This window comes from Anabrus simplex, chromosome 2 (assembly GCF_040414725.1).
Source record: "Anabrus simplex isolate iqAnaSimp1 chromosome 2, ASM4041472v1, whole genome shotgun sequence".
Lineage (NCBI taxonomy): Eukaryota > Metazoa > Arthropoda > Insecta > Orthoptera > Tettigoniidae > Anabrus > Anabrus simplex.
This window is the reverse complement of record NC_090266.1, coordinates 705,734,019-705,753,833: the sequence shown is the minus strand read 5'-3', so window position 1 is coordinate 705,753,833 and position 19,815 is coordinate 705,734,019. Positions and strand designations below refer to the sequence as shown.

At 37.9% G+C, this 19,815-nt stretch overlaps 1 protein-coding gene across 2 annotated transcripts in view; it reads right to left on the bottom strand.

The window, feature by feature from the left end:
* The window catches only part of LOC136863048 (SPRY domain-containing protein 3), a 201,966-nt gene that overhangs the window by 131,842 nt on the left and 50,309 nt on the right, over nucleotides 1-19,815 (bottom strand). Inside the window, exon 3 of one of the 2 annotated variants that reach the window (XM_067139372.2) lies at nucleotides 2,885-3,106. The exons of the other annotated variant lie outside the window; for it this stretch is intronic. The gene's annotated coding sequence lies outside the window, so the exon portion shown is untranslated. The remainder of the gene's footprint in view (nucleotides 1-2,884; nucleotides 3,107-19,815) is intronic. 2 annotated transcript variants of the gene reach the window in all.

Genomic DNA, 19,815 nt, shown 5'->3' with positions numbered 1-19,815 from the left:
CAGATAAGGATGGTAATTCAGAGTCAGTTGTGATCAGTTCAGTTTGTGACTTGGTGATGTGTGCATAAGTTTATATTATAACTTCAAGTGCTGGCAGAAGTAAGTATTTAAATGGTTTCCAAAACCATAAGAGAGAATGCAAAAAGGGAGAATCTGTAAAAAAAAAACTGGAAGAATTGTTTCTTTAAATGTGTAAGGGGAGATTCTACGGGGTCTTTCACTCAAAGTGGGGCCGGCTGGCGCAGCGCAGCGAGTAGATGGGCAAGCTGAAAGTCAGACGAGCACATTGCAACTCGCTGAGTTTCTTTAGATGAAGCCAGAAATGTGTAGATGCAGGTGCAGGACATTTTCAACATCTTATGTGACAAGGTGAAAAATTATTTTACTTTGATTATGTGTTGTTATGTGTGCTTGTTATTTACACGCAATTCATACAGGCACTCTCCCGGCCCCTAAATTAGGGAGTTGCCATGTGTTCGTCTGACCCTCAGCTCGCCCATCTACCCGCTGTGCTACACCGGCCGACCGGCCGGCTCACTTTGAGTGAAAGACACTGTGTAACAGGTTCCATTACCAGTAGTGTTACATATTCTGATAAATCCAAATCCGGCGTGTCGGTTGAAAATTTTAGTGAGAATGCAGCACAAAAGTCAGAGGAATGCAATGTTTGCTTTAAGGCCGGTCTCCACTGATTAACATTTAACAACAACATGTTAAATGTTAAAAGTGTTAAATGTTAACTGGTGACACCATCAACATGTTAAATGTTGAATATGGTTTCATTTAACATTGTGTCCACACTTAATAAACATGTTAAACTAGACTTTCTTTGTTTATAAATAGGTAGTTCATCATCAATTTGCGGTAATACATTTAGGTGGTGTCTAGTATTTGCAAACAAGGACAATGGACTCAGATGAAAGAGGATTTGACCTTTGTTACTGCCACTGTTGCTTCTTTTCATGATTTAGAAATGCAGTTTTATTAGATACATTTCCTCTTCTCATCCTGCTCATTGCTTCAAAAGCAAACCTCTTTGAAGTATAAACTTCGTCTGCTCCCGCCCCCCGACTTTTCTGATTTTTTTGCAATACTCGACCGTACTGGGAGCGGAGGGACGCTATTTTTTTTTCGATGCACTCGCAGGAATAATTATAGATAATTTAGAGTTCCTGGAAACTGTCGGCTTTCTTCGCTTTATCTCTGTATTCCTTTGATGAGACATCCCACAAACAAGGCCTTTCTATTATGTCTTTAATTAAGTCCAAAATAATCTTGCTCCACTCCATTTCTGACTATAAATTTTAGTATAGTGCAGAGAGAACAACACGCGTGTGCATACCGGTACCGGTACTGTATTTGTAGCTTATAACAAAGAGAATGAATGTTGCGGAGTGTTGTAACTATAATCCTACTTCACGAGAAGCACATCGTTTGCGTCATTTGGCTGTTGACATGGAAACGGCAAGGAAGTTGCCGAAGTTGTGCCAACATCTCACAAAAAACAAATTGACTTGACATGTTTTCCACTTGGAGCGGAAAACACGCCAACATGTTAAAAGTGTTAACCTCAACATTCTGAGTTAACATGCAAAGTCAATTGGAAGACACAATCACAATATACACATCAATTGCAACATGTTAAATTTAACATGTTGATGTTAAATGTTAATCAGTGGAGACTGGCCTTTAGTGGCATTTCACCACAGAATGGTTTTGAAATTTATGTGTCATTTCAACACAACAGAGTGATTTTAAAACTGATAGTGCAAAAAATATAACTGAAACATCGAGGCCGGTACAGTGGCGAGTTAGCTATTTGGAAATAGCTGTGAACTGGCCAAACTTCTGATAGTAGAAAATTCTTGTCAATGCTAGTAGTGGCCCTGATTTCTGTACTTTATCTCACTTTACTTGTCACAACGCCGGGCTGAGTGGCTCAGACGGTTAATGCGCTGGCCTTCTAACCCCAACTTGGCAGGTTCGATCCTGGCTCAGTCCGGTGGTATTTGAAGGTGCTCAAATACGACAGCCCCGTGTCGGTAGATTTACTGGCACGAAAAAGAACTCCTGCGGGACTAAATTCCGGCACCTCGGCGTCTCCGAAGACCTTAAAAAGTAGTTAGTGGGACGTAAAGCAAATAACATTATTATTATTATTACTTGTCACAACAGCATCCACGGAACAATGAAGTTTCGGAAAATTGTTATGCATACCAGTTCTGTAAGTTTCAGTTAATTATAACTCTAGTATGTATGATTAATGTAGGAAACATCATTCTGACACTATGTCAGAATTTGAGGAAGCGAACCCAAGATGGTACTTTGCAGGGGTGGGGTGGGGGGGTGTCCTTTATTAGTGACACCACTGATCCCATCCCATCCAATTCATCTGCAATTTTCTTCCAAATTTTACAGATCACTTACTAAAATTTTATCCTCTCTAATCCTCTCTCCCTTTTTCCCCGCTTGGTCTGTGTTTATGACAAGCCACCTCCATATTTCAAACACTGTAGTAAACCATAGTCCTTGAATTTTTCCAACACATATTTCTCCTCTTTGAAATGGTGTACACTTTTACAGACACCTGACTCATTTCCAATAATCATTAACCAATAACATGCTAACCTTCACCGTCTTTCTACTTACAACAGATTATTTTGAAACTGAATGCATGGAAATCAAATACTAAAGGATACAGAGGATAACTTAAAACAATCACATTCAGGTAAAGCATTCAAAATATACTCAGTGAATATTTAGAGGCCATTCAGAATAATTCTACATCATGACTCAAGAAAAATAGTTCTACACAAATACTCAGTAAAAGAGAAAAAGCAGGCAAATTCTCATTAAAACAGATAGCAATACAATTCAGACTTACCTTGTATTACCTCCCACAGCATCAATGTGCATGTATTTCAAAACTCCGAAGTCACTACATCTGAGACGGAATGTGGGACGGGTGGTAGTAAAAAGAATTTCGGACTGGAGTCCTTCCATTTCAGTACTATCAACTGAACGAAATAATATCTTCATGAAATGAAGTAAATGAAGTTTTGCTTAATTCAGTACTATGACAACAAACAAACCTTGCCACAGTGCGCTGGAATAAAATAAAAGTTTTGAATAAAGTAAAACCATACAACCATCAGTGTACACAATACATTTAAACAAAGGCTTAGTTACAGTGCTTTCCCCACTCAATCAACATCAATGAAAAGCTAGTGTACTAGATCAGGATGACAAAATCCTGTGTCACAGAAAGAAAAAAAAAAACATACAACCTATTTGATGGGAATATATAAGATAATTTCTGAAACAAACATTGATAGTTCATTAGTTTTAACAATATTTGTTTTTAAAAATGAATCCACAAAAACCAATGGATTATTTATTTGATCAGTAAAGAGAAAGCAAAATCATGAGATTGCCAGGTTATCTTTTTAACTATTCAGATATTACTTTTGTCCCTTTGATATTATGATTTCAGCGAGGAGTTTGAATGCAAACATTGCCATGTTCTGAGATATCAACTCTGCAATAAAGCATAGGACAACAAGACTATTCATTTCCTCTGTAACTGTATATTATACTTACCTGTATTTCAGTGGTAAACACACAACACTGAAAATAATTTTCAAAATAACACAAAAAACAGTGTGTGCCAGAACACTTACACTTTGTGTGGCCCACCACAAGGAGAAATGAACTTTGTGTGCTTATGCATGACGAAAGTACTGAAAGCACAAAAAAGCAAAGATTCCTGGGATTAGTCCAGTTAATTGGAGAGTATACTGTATTTTTCATTTATCACTGTTTTATGCTTTCACTGAAGTATATAATCTCTTTCTTGATACAGTATAAACACAACTACCAGAACCAAATATGTTCTGTAAAAGGAAAACTAAATGAGCCAAATTATGTAAGTCAGATATTTATCACTATTCAAACGTAGTTCCTGTAAGGTATTTTTATCTGTGAAATAATTATTTTGATAAATCAGATCTATACCTTGTTTCTTCGTTGTGCACCAACCAATTTTTGAAATCATATATTTAATTGATCCAAAAAATGCTTTCACTGATCAAAGCTTTACGAGGCAAAATATGTATGCAAGCTTGTAGTTCTACCCGGCTATTGATATTGTGATCATAACTACAGGACTTCCAGGGTCATGACTGTTTATTTCAGAAATCACGCATGCAATGGCCATGATTCGAACTTCAAGCTGCCTAGATGAAAAGTCAATGGCAACACTTTGGGTCTACCATGTCCACCACAAATATACACATGAATGAACATGGATAAATAACAGAATGGAATGAACATATATTTATTTTTCATATTCAAACTTATGTTCTACAATTTTATATAAATTATTTTTCTTTAAAATCCCCCCCCCCCATTCCCAATATGGACCAGACAATTTCAATAAAGTGAAAATCACAAATACTTCTGTGATAAAGCAAACAATTACAAAATGCCTATTGTATCCATAATATCTTATCAAGGAATCATAATGAAGCTTGATGTTTTCAAAATGGTACACAGTTTCTCTCACTAATGTTCTTTTTTTTTTTTTTTTTTTTTTTTGCTAGGGGCTTTACGTCGCACCGACACAGATAGGTCTTATGGCGACGATGGGATAGGAAAGGCCTACGAGTTGGAAGGAAACGGCCGTGGCCTTAATTAAGGTACAGCCCCAGCATTTGCCTGGTGTGAAAATGGGAAACCACGGAAAACCATTTTCAGGGCTGCCGATAGTGGGATTCGAACCTACTATCTCCCGGATGCAAGCTCACAGCCGCGCGCCTCTACGCGCACGGCCAACTCGCCCGGTAATGTTCTTTTACAGAGCATATTCAGTAAATCACCAGTAATAACTGATGAGGAAGATGCATAATATCCAGGGATTGGATTCTCATTAAATTCATTCTTCCTTAAATCCCATATGATGATATTCAATAAAATCCAAAGTATAGGCTGCTGGTTACAGAAATTGTACTTTTATAGTAATTTTTTTTTTGTCAAACCTGCCATTTTTCAAGTTCATTTTTTTTCAGTTTATCGGTGATGATTATGACGATGATGATTGTTGTTTAAAGGGGCCTAACAGCTAGGTCATCAGCTACTAATGGTACAAGGTGCAACATAATGAAACGATGATTAAAACTTCAAAATGTATCCACTGACTAGAATCTAAAACAGATGATGATGAAAAAATGAACATGTATTCAAAACAATCAGTGGATCCAATTCACAATGCCTTATTTTCTGAGATGCTTGTTGTCCAGAGGTCCAAAATCCAGGTCACTAGCCCCTCATAATAGCACTAATCACTGGTAAAGCAGAACCATGATGTTCCACCTATACTGGTACTCATCATAGGTAATGTACGTTCATGGTGGTATTAACCACAGGTAATGCAGACCCATGGTATGTCACACACAATGGTGCCACTCACAGGTAACACAAACCCATGGTGTTTCTCACATAAGGGCACTACTCACAAAGCAACGCAGACCTGTGGTATTCCTCACAAAGTGGGACTAATCATGTTTGCTGGCTAGATCCATGGTATTAGTTGTACTAATCACAGGCCATATATACTTAAGGTGTTGCTCACATAGTAGTACTAATCATAGGCAATGTAGACCCACGGTGTATCACACATTATGTTACCACACACAGGCAACACACACCCCTGGTGTTCCTCATATAATGGTACTAATCCCATGGTGTTCCTCACATATTGGTACTAACCGCAGGTAATGTAGACCCACGGTGTTCCTCGTATAACTGGTACTACTCATAGGTAACACAGACCCATTCTGAACACAGTGGAACCAATACATTCGAGTGCAGCGCTCGGCACAATCTCTCACTAGACACTAGTCTGTGCAGCTGAGTGCCCATTCTCCTGCCACAGTGGAATGCACACGATGGTACTAATCGCAAGTAATGTCAACCCAGAGTGTTCCTCAGGTAATGGTACTAATCACAAGTAGTCTCATGATTCTAAGGCCATCATCCCTTGGTTGCCCCTTTCAGTCTCCTCTTATCAGTTTATTGGTCATATTTGGTCATTCCCGGGGGTTTTTAAAGGCTCTTTTTCCTTATTCGGCTATTTGTTGCTTTTTGAAGCTATTCTTCACAGTTTGCCATTTTAGGGAATTTTACTTCATATGTTTTCAGTAACTGCATACTGAACTTCCCTGAGTGTTTCAGTAGTACACAAACTCTAGGCTCCATCAGGTTTTTTTTTTTTTTTTTTTTTCAAGTTGCTTTACGTCGCAACGACACAGATAGGTCTTACGGCGACGATGGAACAGGAAAGGGCTTGGAGTGGGAAGGAAGCGGCCATGGCCTTAATTAAGGTACAGCCCCAGCATTTACCTGGTGTGAAAATGGAAAACCACGGAAAACCATCTTCAGGGCTGCCGACAGTGGGGTTCGAACCTACTATCTCCCGAATACTGGATACTGGCCGCACTTAAGCGACTGCAGCTATGGAGCTCAGTCATCTTCAGTATGAGGCAGTTAATGGAAAATACAGACCGGATATGGTGATGATATTCCTTGATTTATAAAAGGCTTGCTATAGCTTACCTAGAGCAAAGGTATGAAAAATAATGCAACAAAGAACATTAGGAAAACAAATTATAGAATATATTACAGCAATGTACAAAAATTGTTGCAGACACATGTGGGGAGGACAGACTGGTTTTGGAATGAAACTGACTATACAGATTTCACCCAGAGAATCAGTCGTGGTGTAAACAAGAGCACATGCTTGGGTTGAAGTTTATTGGTTAGTGCTCCCGCAGCAGGACACCTACGTGGAGATATGAAACTAGTTTGTTAGCCACATCATGGCTAATGCAATCCTACATGCAAAATGTCCGAAATATAATTCCTCAAATAATTTAAGCCAGAAAAATACACAAAAAACTATTGTATTCATTGTTATTTAATATAAACAAGCAATTTAAATTGAAGAGCGCCAGGGACGCATGTGCACATGCTTGACCCGCCATTTCTTAAGCTGTGAGCATGGGAAGCAAGCAGATACAGTGAGTGAGTGAGTGAGTGAGTGAGCGAGACATTACTTGTTCTTGTGCAATATGGATCACCGAGCTGAGTTTGTTAAGCATCGCAAAGGAAAACCTTTGAAAAGTGGCGAGAAGACAATTTTATTGAATGTGTTTCATAAATTTTGTGAGAAATACACGACTTTAGTTTTAAAGGATATTGAAATCCGAGTTCACTGGTGTTTCCGAGTGGAACACTAATTCCGCGTGCAGCGAACGACTGAACCCAGGATTGGTAACACCACCTGGGAAACCAAAGAAATGCCAGAAACCTGCGTTAGAGATTCAGTGCAATGAATTTGTTAGAAGTACTGTGCGGCATAAAGTACATGTTCGAGAGAAACAAACAGCCAACAGTGGGAAAATCAATGGATTTTGTGAATGATGATCCCAAAATTACCGATTATAAAAGAACAACATTTTATAAGCTTTATTGGGAAATAAGTTTTGAATTTGTCAAAAGAAACAGAAAACCCTTGTTTTTTAACACAAAGACGTACTGCTTTGGCAGAGGGATTATTTGAGGAAAATTTGTGCATTTAGGCAAGCTGGGCGAAAATTGATGAAGAGGAGAGAGAAGAATCCAACTTGGAAGGAGTTCGTCCTTTATCAGATTCTGATTAGGTAAAGTACTGCACTTTTTTATTGTTTTAATATTGCCTTTCTTATGCTTTAAGTTCCCCTCTAGAATTTTATTTTACTGAAATATTAAATGTGTGAAATTTCACTTGTATGAGCGGTTGTATTTGATTTATTACGTATTTACGTTTCAGCCATAAATTCAAATCTACCTTTCTTTTCTGATATGTTAAATATCTAGATATCATTTGCCATTCGATTGTTGTTTATTTCTCACAGACAGTGAGTATAATTTGTGTCGTAATTCGCATACTGCGTGTCAACTACATGTTGACATCAGTTGTACCTGGCAACAGTGTATGTAGAGCTAACTCTGATGTAATCGCTGATATCAAATGAAGTAATGACAGTTCCAAGGCGGCCCACGTGGTTCTTGCCATATGCTCAGGAGTAGCTCAGCGAGTCTCCAATCAGCGTTCAGACCGTTGACACGGATACGCGATGTTCTTTGTTTACGTCAGGTTCGGTTCTCTCGGTGACTGCAGAATACAACAAGGAAGGGTGCTTTCACCACTGTTATTCATTATGGCTATGGACAAAATTGTGAAGGAGGCAAAGGTAAAATATGGTGACAGGGTGCTGAAGGTAATTCTGATGATACTGTTGTGTGGGGTGTAAACAGAGATAAATTACAAGGGCAACTGGACCTGTCGAGGGAGATCACTGAAAATTATGGAATGAAAATCAGCATGGAAAGGAGTGAAGATACAAGTCCACTGCCTGCGGCAAACGGTGACATGTAGCATGCGGCTGGCAACAAATTCTGCTATTTGTAGCATGCGGCTTGTTGTTAGTGAGGCAGAAAAGATGTGGTATGCTACATGTGTTGCCGGGTGTAGCATGCGTCACTTGTTGAGACGTGTTGCCAACTACAAACGTTATTCCATCAAGGCAACAGTTTCTCACCCCACTTAGACCGAGGAGGATGTCTTTGCAGATAACTGCAGGCAGCAGCGTAGATTGTTATTCAGCATGGTCATAGGAGAATTACGCGGATGAGCCAGAAAAATTTTGAATTTTTGTTAGAGAAGGTTGGACCAATGATTGCAAAGTCCGATACCAATTCATTATAATGAAGATTCGAACCTGCATACCTCATATTAGGAAGCGAGCACGTTAGCCATTACGCTAAGAGCAAGCTTGGCGTAATTAGGACACACACCCTAACTTATAGCTGGTGTCTGAAAACTGAAAAGGTAGAAAATTAAAGCCTATTTGAAATTATTTCAAATAGGTTTTGATTTTATATCCTTTTCAAGTTTCTTTGCGAAAGCTTGACGTATGAAATGTGTTCCCTACGCTACTGATGCGAGAGGCTGGTGTGACCGTTGCAACTCAAGAGAAGCATTAATGTTCAAAATCCTGCAATACAATATCGATCACTGCTACGCTATCATGCTTTTTTCATTATACTAAGCTAATTTAAGTTGTATGTCACCAGAAATACAGCTAATAATGTTCAGCTCTCAAAATTTGCCGGCAGGTAAAGTCTTATCGGGTAACTACAATTTATGCTGCCGATAGCGCTACCTGGGAGTGGTCGAACGGAAACATCCTTGTACGCGGAGGGCAAGTTACGCACTACTTTACCAGTAGGTGGTAGAACCAGCCCTTAATTGTGCATTAGAATTTATAATAAGGGAATGGTACAAAGTCAACCCTCACCAGCGGGAAGCGAGATTAGCACTAATTTTGTTGAGAGACCTTTTTTATTTGATTGAATATCACTTTTGTTTAACCATAAAAGTTGGAAACTCCAAACGAAATTTAAGTTTAAACTGTTTAGGATTCGCTGATGACCTTGCTCTATTATCCAACAATATTCAGGAAACTCGACACCAAATTATATCTCTACAGGAAATAGCACAAAAAATAGGTCTTACAATATCCTTTGAAAAAACTAAGATCATGTTTATACATCCCCCACTGGTAAATAAAATAATTGATGGGCAAGAATAAAAATTGTTGATCAATCATACCTTGTTGAGAAATCATACCTTATAATTTTAATGAGAAACCAGCTTGGCATAACAGAATAAATAAATAAAACAAAGCAAATTATATTACCAAGACTATGTACAAAAAAAAAAAAAAAAGCTTATCGAAGCAGCAAAATTAAGACATTATAAAAGAGTCACACTGCCATAAATAACTTATGCAAGTGAAACCATTTTTAAAACTACTAATACAGTTGAAACAGATAAAATAGTTAAAACAGAAAGAAGAAGAATTAGAACACATAAATAAACAGTATAAAGTTAACCTTTTGGGGTATTCAGTCCAACATGGTTAATTTTCAGTTCCGGTCCTATGTCGGACCTAGTCCGACACAACCTTAAGGTTATATATTTTGTATACTGGAGAAAAAATGGCACCAAGCTTTACGCAGTATACAGCCTTGGCATTCATTCCTTTAAGGTGAACTGCATTTTCTTTAGAGATAGTTCTTCACTGTCACTGCTGTGTTTACTTTCATTATCAACATGGCGTCCACGAGCCGCGGCATGAAACCTAATGATATTTACGAAAACTAATGTGACTGTGGCGATACTGACGATTTGTTGACGGATTCTGACAGTGACATTAGTATTCCCGAATCTGAGAATGATATTTTGAGTGAGGAGGAAATTGAGGTGGAAGATAGTGGCGAAAACGGTGATGTAGAGGGGTACAATTTACGAACTTCATCATATAGATCCGTATTGATACAGTTTAAATTAAGCAACAATGTTAGGTTCAATTGTCCACCCAATCAAAACATCTCACTTTACAAGTGAAAATATTTAATATAAAAACATATTACACATATCCTGGAACATGTTTCATCTCATTTGAGACTTCATTAGCCATAACATATTGTAGTAGAGCACACAACTCATTGTTGCTGTCTAGTAATTGGAAAAAGAAAAAATGGAAGAACCCATGTCTTTAAAGAACTATTTAAGAAGATAAAATATACACATTATTTACACAAATTGTCCTCACTTCTTGCAAAAAAATGTTTATCTTCATTGTTAAAATTTGAAACACTTCTTGAAGCATGACATGCCAGCCATAATGTCTCGTAACAGAATACAATGCTCATTGTTGCTGTCTAGCAATATAAAAATGAAAGAACCCTAGTCCTTTATGAACTGTTGAAAATAAGACAAATATACACACTATTTACAAAAAAAATAGTATCTTCTTGCAAAAAGTCTTTCTTCAATGTTAAATTTTGAATAACTTTTCTTGAAAATATTACATGCAATGTTGGTAGCCAGTAGTTTCAGTGTGCTGACTGAGGGAGACAAATTCTGGCCTCGGAATAGGAATGGGACCAAATCCACATCGGAATATTTAAAAGCTTTAACTCATATGGAATTTTCTTTCAAAACATAAGCTGTATCTGGTAGAAGGAATCTGAAGCTTGTGAGATAGCCTGTCATATGGCAAAGATTAGCGCTGCATGACCACCATATTGATGGTTTAATTCTTATGAATATTACTTTTTTTTTTTTTTTTTTTTTTTTTTAAAGACAAGGTCTGGAAAGAGAGATATAAAAATGAATGGGTTTAAAACCCCTCGGAAATTTAAGAAATAAGTTTCCATCACGAATGCGTGACGTAAAAGCTTACCATCAAATTTGGTGAAACTCCCTATAGCTAGTTCACAACTGAGCCTTGCTCTGACTTGCTTCTCGTTACGCTACTGCGCATGTTATAATTATGTTTCCTCTCATAAGCGGAACTTTGCGAGGGGTGGTAGGGGGGGAATAGTGCTAATAGTAGGGGAAGGGGAATATCTCGGCCTATAGGTAGAGCGGGAGGTTTGTTTTAGAGGCGGCTACTTCAAATTATTAACTTTTTGTGATGATAAAAGCGATGGTATCTGTTCATATAACGAATTTTTGTTCTCTTGTATGTCATTCAAATTTTTGTTTGCGTTAATACTCTGGTCCAAACCTATTATAAATATTTTCGTAATTGCTCATCAGGTTCCCTTTGCTCACTTTTTTGAAAATGGTCAAGTCTCTATTTATGTCAGTATATTGGTGACCAGTATCTCCCATAATGGACACTCATAGCAGAATACTTCTTGTGTCTGTTGGCATTGATGTGTTCGAGATATCTAGTTTGAAAACACCTACCTGTTTGCTCCACGTATGTGGCAAAACATTGATCACACTTAAGTTTATAGATTCCTGAAAGTAAGAAATTTTCTTTATTGTACAATGAACATTTTGCCGTAAAATTATTGGTAGTGTTATAACACTACCCATCAGGATTCATGCGGCAAAGCATCTGATACATGATTTTAACTAAATAATGTCTCCGGATTTCAGAAATGTCATTGGTTCTATTGTATCACATCTAGTTTTCGTGTTGTTTGCCATGTGTCATTGCGGCACAGTGCTGCTTTGTGATAACAGCGAATCGGCTGTTGTTAGAGTGGCTGCAGTTTGCTTTGTTAATGTTGCGTATGTTTATCAATCCAAACCTCCTCCACCAACTATGTCCCCTCCATTGAATTATTCAGATAACAGAGTCTATTTTTAGCTCATGGTAACGGCAATGTGGTGAAGCCAGTCAGTTGCGTCGTGACTGTGGTGGAAGTCTGACCTTTTTATACTGTGTTGTGCTGCGAAAATGGCAAGTGTGTCAGGAATTAGAAGATTATGTGTGAATAAGCCAGACTCATTCTGCTACGTGTGCGGGCACATTCCGTTTCACTACTAAAAGAAAATTATATCACAATGCAAACTGTTTTAGATAAAATCAAATATCATGAGCACTGGTCGGATGAGTGTAGTGACTTGAAGGTGTGTGGTATTCTATTAGGACAACAAGCAGGCTACACTAAATTCCCTTGTTATTTATGTGAATGGGACAGAAGAGCTAGGAACAAACACTGGTCTACACCTTCCTGGCCCAAGAGACAAGTTTTGACACCAGTTGTGAAAAATGTTATAAATGCTGCCTTAGTTGACCCACAAAAACTTATTTTGTGACTGCTACACATCAAACTGGGAATCTTGAAGCAGTTCGTTAAGGCCTTGGACAGAAGTAGCCCCTGTTTCAAGTACATTGCAAGCAAATTTCCAAATTTATCTGATGCAAAAGTCAAGGAAGGCATTTTTAATGGACCAAAAGCTTCTGAAAAACAGGAACTTTGAACAGACAAATGCCATGGAACTTGCTGCATGGAATTAAATAAGAGATGTCATAACGAAGTTCCTAGGAAATGTAAAGGATGAACAATACGAAACAATAGTGAAAACGATGTTGGATGATATGAAAGAGTTGGGGTGTAGAATGAGTCTGAAACTGCACTTCCTTCATTCTCATCTCGATCACTTTCCAGAAAATTTTGGGGCTGTTAGTGAAGAGATGGGATAGAAGTTACACCAGGTCATCAAGGAGGCAGAAAGAAGATACCAGGGGAGGTGGGATGAACCAATGATGGCCGACTACTGTTGGTGGTTGAAAAGAGATGACAAACTTGATGCAGTCAGACGCTGGGCAGTCAAGCGTTCATTTCCAGGGGACATCTATGACTTTAAAGTTTATTTTGTTCACATTTATGAATTCATAAAGATACTGAATAAAAGTTACATTGTTTGTTTGTAAATCACATTTAAATTTCAAAATAAATTGCTTTCACTGCCTCACAGTTGTTTATGTGTTTTTGTGTAAATCAGTCTTATATTACAATAAATACTAAATATTTCATTGTAATTTTATACGCAATAATTATTCATTGTAATATTAATTCAAGACAATATTCAACTAATTCAAAATATAATAATAATAATAATAATAATAATAATAATAATAATAATAATAATAATAATAATAATAATACAAAAATTTCTACATATTTCCAAAATTATCAACATTTTTCAGTACTTTTTATATGCAATATTCAGGTCTATCTCTTTATTTTGATATACCTATTGTGAGAAAACGTGATGTGATACATAGAAACAGACAACGGATTCGTGTTCAGCGACCCAAAATTAATTAAGATCACCTATCACATCTTGACAAAAAAATAAAGTTTGAAATTGCTGGGTTGTGTAATTAACTGCCAAATAACAGCTGGGAGGCTCAGAACAGTTAGCTGATAGTGCACTCAAAGATGCTGACAGTTCTATTTTAAAGTTATACAAAACTATGCAAAAAAAAAAAAAAATCTTAAACAGAATTTCATGCTCTAAAAACCTATTTTACCAACATGTACAGTACATGAATATATCAAAATATTAGGGTTTTTAATATTTCTGTATCGTTTATGATGGAAAATAAAATATTATGCAGTAAGAAATCTTGGTCATCTATATAAATTCATGTACACTATTAATGTAATCGTATTAGTCCTGATGAGTAAACTGGTCGATTCCTGTTTGGAATAACTCATTTTGCTATGGTGTGGACAACCTATGTAACAATGGCAGGTGTCCAGCGACGTTCACAGGTATTAATTGATCATCCTACCAAGTCTCACTAAAATAGGTTAGGTTCAACCCAAACAGTTCCCATGTCAGAAAGAGACTCGGGGACCTGGAATGTCACTTATGACGTACCAGCTTTTTAAAGTTATTTAAACAACAATATACTTAATATATATCATGGCTGTAAATATATGAAAGTCATTCTCCTTTTTCTTATTATGTAATTGTAGATTAGGGCTCGCATTCACGTGCTCTCACTATATTTTCCTTTACTTTTAGAAATTCAGACGTGTGTGGTATTGCTCAAAGCAATTCTCGGAGCAAAATCCTACATTACATCCCTTGCACATGAACTTAGGAGTCTTTTCTGATTGTGTTTCTGCTGCACTACATATCTATAAAGGGAGCTCTTCTTTTTCTCTGTTCGAGGAACTCTACATGGGAAGAGTTTTACTGTAAAGCGAGTAGAAGGGTTCCCATGGGAAGATCTTCCACCCTTTGAAATTCTTCTTGGCTTGTGATAATGAACATGCCTTGAGTCCTCAGTTACTTCAAATTTTTAAACCAGAATCTACAGGATCAAAACTTGCATCTGCAGGAATAAATACCTTCTCATTGCCCTACAGAAACAGCTGTTCTAACCCTTTTGGCGGGAGGATCCGATGTACATTGTTCCTAACTCTCGCTTTCTCCACTGATTTCTGGCATGCCATTTGTGCTGGAACTACGCGAAACGTTGTCTAAATTACCCTTACACTCTGAATTAGCAATTAATTCAACTACATGATCTGAAGACAGCATATTTCTACTTGAATTACCACTACTACTTGGTCTGCTGGCAGGCATTTCAAAACATTAAACGAAAAATACTGACCTCTTTGAACATGTGTGTAGCGACAAACCATTTCGTCAAGAGCGCGGCCATGTGATAGCACATACGACGAACTGTTCCGTCAATAACGTTCAAAAGGTTAACAAACGTTCAATGTAATAATAGAAAATAGATTGTGGAATTCTTCTGCCAGGTTGAGTAGCTCACGCAGTAGAACACTTACCTTCTTAGCCCAACCTGGCAGGTTCGATCCAAACTCAGTCCGGCTGTATTTGAAGGTGCTCAAATATGTCAGCCTCGAGTCTGTAGATTTAGTGGCACGTAAAACAACTCCTGCAGGACAAAATTCCGGCACTTCAGTGCCCTTGGAAACTATAAAGAGTGTAGTTAGTGGGATGAGCAACACCGTCAAGAGTAGCAGCCATTCAAATCCTGGCCAATGCATGTGTAGTTTTTGAAATAGAAAATCACATCCTTACTGTTAATTGTCCACATAAAACTGTAGGTTGTGTGGCTTACAACTATAAATTTGATTAGTCACATAAAGCTGCAAAAAAGCTACCTTTCCAAGGAGGATTTTGGATCTCCTGAGGTATACATAACGAGGTTGGTGTTACTTCACTGATAGTGATTACACAATTCATTTAATCACGTCAAATGACCTAAAAAAAAAAAAAAAAAGTGATATATACTACAATACAACTTCCTAGCATGGAAAACATAAGCCTGAAAGCTTTGTAGTAAAACCACGAGTTTTTGGGGCTGTCAAAGAGCATTTCACATCTCAATATTGCTAGCTCTGCATACAAAATTGATCGAATACCACCGAGTGCGGTCTAGGGACCCCGAGTGCCCAAGAAAGTGTGTGCATATAATAGAAATCTATCATTTTATAGGGTAAAACAAATCACAATAAGAGATTATAAGAAGTATGATCTGGGCGGGAAACAAAATTACAACATGGAGTACCCACATAATGCAGTGCATGCCGTTTTTCTGCACAATGGATATAAACTTGCTTCAGTGCCAGTTGTCCTTTCAACATCTCTTCATGAAAACTATCACAATTTATCTATGGTGTTGCAGAAACTGAACTACAATGAACACAGATGGTTACTGTGCTGTGATTTAAAAGTGTGCGGTATCATATTAGGGCAGCAAGGAGGATATACAAAGTTCCCGTGTTTTCTGTGTGAGCAGGACTCTCGGGACAGAGATCCTCACTGGTTAGTGCCCGAGTGGCCCAAGAGGTAACAGTTTGTGCCTGGAGCAAAAAACAAGGTAAATCATCCATTTATTGACCCTCAAAGTGTGTTATTGCACCCTTTACATATTAAATTGGGAATTATTAAGCAGTACATGAGTTTGGATAGAGACAGTCCCTGCTTTCGGTACCTCTGTCAGAAATTTCCAGGCCTGTCGGATGCCAAAATTAAGAAAGATGTTTTTGACGGCCCCCAAATTTGGAACCTTATGAAGGATCTGACATTCAGTACGACGAACGAAACGCAGCTTCAGGCATGGGAATAATCCAAGGATGTTTGTAGCAAATTCCTCGGTAATGTTAAAGATGTCAACTACCAACAGACTGTGGAAACCATGCTGTACAACTTCCGAAAATTGAGTTACCGCATGAGCTCAAAATTACATTTCCTGCACAGTCATCTGGACCATATCCCTGCAAATTTAGGATGATTCAGCGAGGAACATGGCGAGCGGTTCCATCAGGATCTAAAAGAAATGGAACAAAGGTATCAGGGGCTAAGGGACGTCTCCATGATGTCAGATTACTGTTGGTGTCTAGTGCGAGATAACACTACTGAGGAACACAAATGCAAATCAACAAAGTGTTCGTTCACATCAAAGTGCAGCAAACAATAGTGTTCTTGTGGTGAGATTCATACATTCTAACAATGAACGTGTTACTTTTTTTGTATATTCGTTGCAATTTGATCATGTCCCATTAAAATTACATATATTCTGCATTGTGGTGTTTTCTATCAAAATTACAACAATATGTCAAATTTGGACATGATAGGCAAAAAACGGTTTACATATTAGAAATCAGCACACCTTAATTAGGATAAATCACATTTCAACAAGGTTCTTCCTGTTTCTTTTAACAAATTCGAAACCTATTTCCCGAAGAAGCTGTAGGCTGTTCGTTTCTCTTGAAGAACTGATGTACTTTACGCAGCACAGCACTTCTAAAAGATTCATCGGACTGAATCTCTAACACAGGCTTCTGGCGATTTCACAGGTGTTGTTACAAAGCCTTGGTGCAATCGTTAACTGCGCGCGGAATTAATGCTCCAGTCCGAAACACCAGTGAACTCAGATGTCAACTTCGCAATATTCTTTAAAGCTAAAGTCGGGTATTTCTCACAAAATTTATGAAACACATTCAGTACAATTGTCTTCTCACCGCTTTTCAATGGTTTCCCTTTGCGATGCTTAACGAACTCAGCTCTGTGATCCATACTGCACAAGGACAAGTAATGTTTCAGTCACTCAATCACTGTATCTGCTTGCTTTCCATGCTCACAGCTTAAGAAATGGCGGGTCAAGCATGAGCGCATGCGTCCCTGGCGCTCTTCAATTTTAAATGTTTGTTTATATTAAATAACAATGAATACAAATATATTTTTGTATATTTTTCTGACTTCAATTATTTGAGGAATTGTAATTTGGACGGTTTGCACGTAGGATCGCATTAGTCATGATATGGCTAACGAACTAGTTTCATGTCTCCGCGTAGGTGTCCCGCAGCAGCACTAACCAATAAATATTAGCCCAAGCACGTGCTCATGTTTACACCACAACTGGTTCTCTGGGTGAAATCTGTACAGCATTATGTACGGTACCAACACACTGAAAAAACATCCTGCAAACGATTTTATTGTACGTCAGTCTACCCTGCAATTATGTTGTCATGTCATGTTAAGTGACTGGGTATAGCAAAACGCAAAATTAATGCTTAAAAGTTAAGATAGTGACATGGAGAGTGTACGAAACAGCAAACTGGAGGAGCAACATACTCAAAGACATTCTTAATATGTACAAGTCCCACTCACAGCTGTGGCATAGCGCATGTGTACCAGTTAATGGAACATAGTATTGATAGTTTGCATCCTACAAAAAAAAATTCCTTTTACATTGATATGAAGGTTCAATGCATAAACACAGGCCAGTGTATACCACACAAGCAAAAATTGCTAGGATTTTGTGCCATACGCAAGCATAAAATCGCTGCTATCATTTTTGTGTGCTGAACACACTGCACTGTTGTATGGTTGGAATGAATTCACTTCAGTCATTCGCCATGTACTCCACGAATGAATACGTTGCTCCTCATCTACGGGGAATTGAAAGAATTTGTTGCAGGCACTACATCTGTATCAGGAGTATCCAAACAGGCGACATCTACATGCAGAAACTTTCTGCAGTATTGAAGTATGTTTACAAACAACAGAGGTACTTTGTAGTAGGTACGACATCCTAACTGTTGTAAAACTTTCAATTATTATGTTTAATATATTTTATCGTCGCGGCTACCAAATTAGGCGGGTAAGGAAAACTGCGCTGTCATCAGATATGGGAACGGCAAAGCGACAGATGGTCGAGAGTCGCTTACCTCCGAGCACGGATTGGCAACGCTGATCATGCAGTGCTATCAAGCTGAAGCCCATCCGATCCAGGCTACCTTACCCGAGTCATTCCCTGTCATGCAGCTGTTGAGCTCGCACCGTTAAGTGCAGCTAAAGATGGATAGTGAATGTGAATTGATCTGGGCTCAAGTCAAGAGAGAAGTGGCAGAGAGGAACAAGACATTCAAAACAAAGGACGTAGAAAAATTCACGTCAAAAGCCATCGACCGTGTGACTGCTCCAGGTTGGGAAAAGTGCTTCAATCACGAGGAAAATCTTCAGACAATTGGGTCAAGGAAATAGTTAGGGACGAAAGAATGGAGCCATTCGTCATCAGTGTAAATGATGACTCGACAGACAGTGAAATGATTGGTGACAGTGACTAAGAAATCTTAGACTGCCTTGAAGCTAGAAACCAATTCTTAATTCATTGTAAAGTAATGTAAACCTATTCTTTAAAGTGGTTCTTTATCTATATTACTCAGTACAATATACGGTTTTCAAATATTTAAAGTTATAATGTAATAAAACTGGTACAGATTAATATGTAATACGGAAGTATTTACGGCGTCCTGCAGCCTGTGCTGGCGCGCACACCCCGAACTGCCTCAGCTAGCGACATTTACATGATCGGTTTCCGGGCGATTTTTTTTTTTTCAGGAAATATGTTTCAGATAAATATAAGTTAGGCATTTTTTACATTTTTCTCACAGACAAAATTTTACTGGCTGAAGAAATAAAAACTTGGCCGCTTAATGAAATTTTCAATACATGATTCTACGTATTTAAATTTACTCGTTCAAGATGTTATTTTTTATAATTATTTAAAGCAGTTGATCGATGTTTCGAGTGTGTTCCATTTTGAGTGCTGTAAGAACCGTTCAAGAAATCGATAATTCTAGACAGTTAATCAAACAGTATATAGAGCAGTCAGTCACTTGAAGAAAGTGTTTATTATAGTGAGCGAGTCAGTGTTGTTGATATCTGTACTTGTCAGAATCGACTTCAGGGTACTCCGTTATTAAGTGTTGTAGTGTCACTTGCTATTGTAATTGTGTTGTGGCTTACAGTGACAATAAAGTAGTTTACACAAGGAAGTGAACGTGTTCTCGTGTGATATTTATGTCAAAATTGCATTTGAGAGCGAAAAATTGGTGACCGCAACAGGA